Raw genomic sequence first — 6,565 nt, 5'->3', positions numbered from 1 at the left:
CTTGACATCCCACAGCTTCCAGTCAACGAGGTGCCCACTGGATGGGGGCATGTGCTTGGGTAAGACAGCTCCCTCAGGCCGAGAGCCATTTCTGGAGAAGCCTGAGGACCTTCAGCCAGCGCCCTCCCAGGAGCTGGGACAAGAAGTCCTTCAGACCTAAAGGGAGATCTGGGTGATGCCTTACAGTGTCCACAACACATGTCCACTAAATATCACCTTCCCACCTTCCCTTGTAGCCAGGTGTAACCAGATGGTTAAATTCTGGCCAATGACACATGAGAGGAAATTATGTCTGTCACTTCCAGGGTGTGTCTGAAAAGGAATGGGCATGTACTCCCCTTTCTACTCTCTTTCTCACAGGCTGGGATGCAGATGTGAGGGTGGGAGCTGGAGCAGCCACGTTAGATCCAGAGTTAGGTGCTTCAGGCAGAGTTGCCCACCAGTTCTTGGCTGTATATGCCCAGCTCTTACACGACAGAGAAGCAACTTCTGCCATGTTTAAGCACTTCAGGAGTATGTTATTGCCTACTCTCCTTTGCCCTAATAGAGAAGCCACCACCTATATCACTATCCTGCCAACAGGATGACCACTGTGTCCACGTCACCAAGTTCCACTCCAGGTTCAATCCCGGCTTTGCCACGCACTTGGTCTAAGGCCTTGGACAACTCACTACACCTTTTGGGGGCCTCAATTTTCTCTTCAGAAAATATGTAGTTGAAAATATATAATTGTGTATATGTCGCAAGGTTGCCAAAGGGTTAAACAAAACGGCGTCTGTATGAGAGGAACAAAATGCATCAACACGAGCTTTGCCTTCTTCGCGCCTCCCCACCCTGTGAATCCACAGCTGCCTCCTCAGTGGCGGCCCTTGTTGTTGGGACTGCTGTCACGTGACACGTTATCGCGGCATCGTGATGAAGGCCACGACCAGGTGATCCCCTCCCTAATGACTAGAAGGGTCGCTTCCATTTTTACTTGCGAGTCCGACAGACCTGGGTCCCAGTCCCGACTCCATCCACGACCAAATGAACGACCCGGCCGCCCCCAAGCCTCGGTTCTCCCATCTGTGAAATGGGGGTGACGACAGCGCCCGAGTGGGTGGCTGTGAGCATCAAATGGGACGACGTGTGTAAAATGCTACACACGGGGCCCGGCTCACAGGAAACGCTCATAAATGGCACCTGCTGTGGTCGCTGTTTATCTTCCTAAAACACCTTCAGTTTACCAACACGAGAAAGCCGTGAACGAGACCCTCCCTGGGCCCGGAGACAAACCTGCTGCTGGGGGCTCGTGACCTGTGTTCAAGGAACCTGCCGGGTACCACGATTAGGCGGGAGCCACCGGGGCTGGGAGAAGGGACTGAGACCAGTGCCGTCCGGAACCCACGGGACGGCCAGCCTGCCGCGTCCCCAGGAGCCTACGCTTCCAGGGCACTGAGAAAGGAGCCACAGAACAGGCCGTGATCAGAGGTCCCCTGAAAGGCTGGTCTTGACCATCTCTGGTTGGGACAGGCGGCTCATGGTCCAAAGCAAAGTTAAGGGGGTGACCTTCTGTAAGACCCTCACGTCGCTGACGGCTCAGCTCTGAGGCCGGGCATGGGGGGTAACCAGGCCGATCCATGCTCCTAGGGTGGACTCCCTGCTGGGACTGGGAAGGCCTCCTTGGCAAGACTGTCCCCCTTCTGGCTGGCCCCTGAGACGCCACCACCAGCTGCGTGCTGAGCTCAGAGCCCTCCTCCCGAGAGACGCGGACTTTCACCTTTGGGGAAGTGTCCTCTGAGGCCTTTGCCTACAGCAGGAGGGACCGGACAGACCGAGCGAGAGCCCCAGAAACAGAGGGGAGGGACATTAGCGACAAAGTTTGAAAACCTCACCATGTTGCCACAGTTCAAAGCAAACTGAGCACAGAACATCTGGGTAACGACCCCCCACGTCTCCTTGGCCCCTCGTTAATCAGTCACACGTGGTCGATCGCATTGTCCTCTGCACATTCACTGCCCTTCCAGGTGACAGGATTTACTTTCCCATCCCATCAACATCAGGCTGGGTCACGTGATGCACTTTGGCCAATGAAATGGGAGCACGAGTGACGTGTGCCACCTGAAAAAGAAGTGACGTGTGCCACCCCACACAGAAGCTTTAAAAGATTTTGCCATCTCTCTGTTCGCTCTGCTGGATCCTGGAAAGAAGACACACGGGGAAGAGTTGCAGGCAGCCCACGGCCACCTTGTGACACAAGAAAGGAATTCATCTTCGCTCTGTAAACCACTGGCATTTGGGGGATGTTTGTCACGTAGCATAACCTATCAAACGCTGACCAATACACACGCTGGCATTCACACAGCGTTGATTCTGGGCCGGTCACAGTTCTGAGTACTTTCCATGTATTTAACCCTCACAGCAGCCCCAAGGGGATGGTTCCTGTCAGTCACCTGCTTCACAGATGACGTTAGAAAAGCTCTGACAGGTTGGGTATCATGCCCAAGGCAGTAACCAGCACAGCTGGGGTCTGAAGCGAATCTGTGCACCTTGAGTGATGGACGAGGGTTGTTCCTATTTTACAGATGTGGAAGCTGAGCCTCTGAGAGGTAAAGCCACCAGCCCAAAGTCACACAGTGAAAGCCAGCCCTTCACGGCGTGCCACCCACAGCAGGGCCTCCAGGAAGCAAAAACTGAGGTCTCTCCGCTCGGAGCCCGGTAGCTTCCCGCTGTGTCCATCTCTGCCAGACCCGCCAGCTCTCGGATGGATGTCTCAGAGGAAACCACCCTCCGGGAGCTCTTCCCTCCTCCTCAACGTTCAGGCTTGAGTTTCAGGGGCCCCGCGCCCACCCCGGCTGGAGGGCGGGGCCAGAGCCGCATCTGCCCGGCGATTCAAAGCTTTTTGACACCTGTGACTATCCTCCCCCTTCCGGTGCGAGGTCTGGTTCCCATTAGCGCCCCAGGCCCGAGGTGGTCGGACGGAGGGCTTGGGCTCCGTCCAAAAGTGTCAGCCTCCGCTGGGGCTGCTCTAACTACTTACCTAACACGGAACATCGAAGGGTTTGATCTGCCAATTAGGCTCCCCCGGAGCTGCTAACTGGAAGCAGATGGGCCCACGCCTCGATGCATGGAAAGCCCTGCACCTCCCGCTGCCCTGCAGAAGGGGATGGTGGCAGGTCCGAGGGCCTCCTCAGGGGGCCTGGCGGGAGATCTGAGGCCTGTGAAGATTCAGCCTCATCCCCAGTTCCCAGAGAGTCGGAGGAGACGATGCTCCTGCTTGTGGAGAGAGGAGGGCTGGGAATCACCCACGTGGCCCCGAATTCCCGGCGTGTCTACAAGCTCCTGCCAGCCTCCCGCATCCAGGGCTCCTGGGCCCACCCCGGGAGACCTTTATAAAATGGCTCAGCCCCACACGAGGCCGGGCCCAGGGCCGCACAGAGGCTAGAGGGTGGTGTGAATGAACTGGTGGTCCCGTCTGACTCTTAGGTGGTCCAAACCCACCCAGCCGACAGCTGTCCCAGCCAGCCACCACCCAAACCAGGGTCCCCGTCCTCACTCCAGGGCCAGTCTGTCACTAGAGAGCATTGATGCTGCCCCATCTCCACGGCCGCCACCGGGCCAGGCCACCATCCTCTCTCACCTGGACCTGGTGGCCGACAGTCGAGGGGTCTCCCTGCGTCCTCTCTCAGACCCACACTGCTGGTTTCCTCTCTTCAAAAACCCTCCAAGTTCGTCTCTTAGGACGAAGTCCAATTCCTTACAATGATTGTAGCTGACATTGCCGAGTACTCGCTCTGCGCCCGGCTTCCTGCCGAGTGCTTCACGTGGGGCGTCCCGTGTGATCCCCAGGCAGCCCTGTGGGCCAGGACCATGACCATCACCCCTTTTTATAAGGAAACAGCAATTCAGAGAGGTACATTATCTCACCCCAAGTCACACAGCTGGACAATCTCTGTCTCTCCTTCTCTCAGTTTCTCCATCTCTCTGTCTCTCCTCCTCCCTCCCTTTCTCTCTTCCTCTCAGTCTCTCTCCCTCTCTCCCTCCGCCTCCCTTTCCTTTCTCTGAGCTCCAGAACATCTCTGAGCTTCAGCAGCCTCTTCAGTAGGATAAGGACGCATTTGGGGTTGCGAGCGGCAGAAGACCCAGCTCGAACTATCTGAAGCAACAGTGGATATTACTGGCCTCGTGAAACGGAAGACGTCAGAGGTCAGGCTGCCTGCAGGCAAGAGCCATCCGCTCAGAAAGGCTCCAAGGACCTAGGTGTCCCACCCTTCCACTTTGCCTCCTGCCAGGTCCAGCTCTCCTCTGAGGCTGACTTGCCTGTGGTCCCACGAGAGCCACCCTCAGCTCCTGCATCTGCAGTCTTGCTGGTTCCCAGAGGAAGAAGTCCTGAGAGTCCCTCTCTCTGATTGGACCAACTCAGGTCACGTGCCCAACCCTGAGCCAATCACTGCTGCCAAGGGAACGGCAGGTGCCAATTGGCCTGGCCCAGGTCACCTGCTCCGCCCCCTGGAGCCAGGACACGGAGTCAGCTCCCCTGGCACCCGTAGATCTCCCTTGGGAGGCAGGGCTGCTGGGTAGGGTGGGAGGGAAGGGATGCTGGGAGGATCAGCACATGGCCACTGGTACCCATCACTGGGTACCAGGGTCACTGGGACCCACCAGGCAGGGTCCTTGTGGGGATTAGAGATAATGCGAGTCGAGCACCTGGCACACAGTAGGTGCTCCTAGAAAGGCAATTATTCTTTCTGTTGTGACATACAAAAGCCCATCATGAGAAAGAGGAAAGAGATTCAGTCTGTGGTCCCAAAGGATAAAACTGGTGGCCATAAATGGAAGACACAGACAGTTCGGTTTTGATTTAATCTAGGAAGAATTTTCTAGCTAGCATTGTCCTCAATGAGTCTCCCGTCACTGGAGGGGAACAAGAAAGGATTAAGGTCTCAGCTCAGGGCAGCTGGAGGAGGTGTGGAGCCTCTGAGGTCGGCGGGATTCCGGATTCTCTCTCTAATGGCGGTCCGTGAGGCAGAACCAGGAAAATGAGGTCATTATCTCTCAAAAAAAAAGATTTAAACCAGGGCGTCAGAAGCAGGCAAGAAAAGAGAATTAAGAGCTTAAAACTCCCTGAGCCTGACAATCTGGTCCCGAGGGTGAGGGGGACGGGACACAGGCACAGCCGGGAACAGACGACAAAGAGCCACTCCCCGGAAGCTGGGGGCCAGGCGGGGTCTCAGCCGAGGCTCGGGGCTCCCCTGGGAAGCACGTGGAGGAGGGAAGCTCACACCAACAGTCTGTCCTTGGGGTCTTCTCCTGGCAGTCTCCAGCCCACCGGGCCAGGACAAAGCCCAGGACTGTGGAAAGAGGACCAAGCCACAGGAGGCTGGTCAAACAGGAGAGGGAAGGCCAGGAACATCACCTTGGGTGCCCCGGGAGAGAGGCAAGCCAGCCTGTGCACGGACGTCTGCAGCAGCCACCAGGGAAGACTAGGGTCCCCCATGTGTAGCTCAGCCATCCTTCCAAGCTTGCCTCTCACCATCTGGCCACCCTCAGCCCCGGGCTCCTGTCCGAGCTGCCCTGGGCCTCCTCGTACCCCTGTTCTGCTCCTGCTGTCCCCTGCCATCCCTCCCGGCTAAAACCTCCCACCTCCCAAACACTTCTCAGCCCTTCCAGGCTCTTTCCAGATCCTGGCTTCCCCCAACGTCTTCCCTGGTCACTGCAGCCGCCAGCCACCTCCCTAAAATCTGAAGCCCCCAGCACCCCACGGTGCCTCGGCGGGGACCCCAAGTCTCCCCACGGTGACCGCAGTTCCCCTGCAGCAGCTTTCCAGGCCGGCCTGGGTCTTACTCTACAGCAGGGCGCGGTTCCGCGGGTGCGCTGCGCGGGGCTGGGGAAGTTTCACAACCTCTTGGTGCCCCTTTTTCTCCCTATCTGTGTCAGAGGATGCTGACGGTACCCGACTAATAGGGTTCTGTGAGGACTGAGTAGATGAAGCAGGCAAGTGCTTGGGAGGGGAGCAAGTGTTGGCCGTTGTCCTCGTCGCCTGGAAGTACAAATATTTGTTCTGTGTTTCTGAATCCTCTCAGCGTCCGGCACCCGAGGCCGTGAGAAGTGAACTGAATGAAGGAGGTGATGGTTTGAGGGGATGGGTGGTGGGGGAGAAGGGGAGGAATCCGACGGGGCCTCAGCTGTTCCATCAACACGCACGGAGCACCGCCGTGTGCCGGGCTCTGGAGAGAGGCTCACGGAGGAGACGCAGGGACCATCCCGGCCGTTATGGAGAAGTGGTCCAAAAATGGGAAGGCCGGTTCCCCAAATCCCAGATGAGTCAAGCCGAGATCCCACCACCCACCACCTTGAAGCTTGAAAGAGGTAAATTCAGGACAAGGAGGAGCCAGTCCTGCCCTCCCACTGCAAATAAGCTTCTGGAATTTGCTCCTGCAGAGTCGGGCCGGCCAAACGCTAAACCACTCCTGGGAGCCCTGAGGCAGCCACGGCACCACAGAAACGGGTCTTCAGGGAGCCTGTCCCCCCGCCTGAGGCCGGGAGCTCTGCCACCTGTGAGCTGGGTGCACCTGCACTGGCCGCT

The sequence above is a fragment of the Equus quagga genome, chromosome 5, assembly GCF_021613505.1.
Source record: "Equus quagga isolate Etosha38 chromosome 5, UCLA_HA_Equagga_1.0, whole genome shotgun sequence".
NCBI classification, from domain to species: domain Eukaryota; kingdom Metazoa; phylum Chordata; class Mammalia; order Perissodactyla; family Equidae; genus Equus; species Equus quagga.
This window is presented reverse-complemented; position numbering follows the sequence as displayed.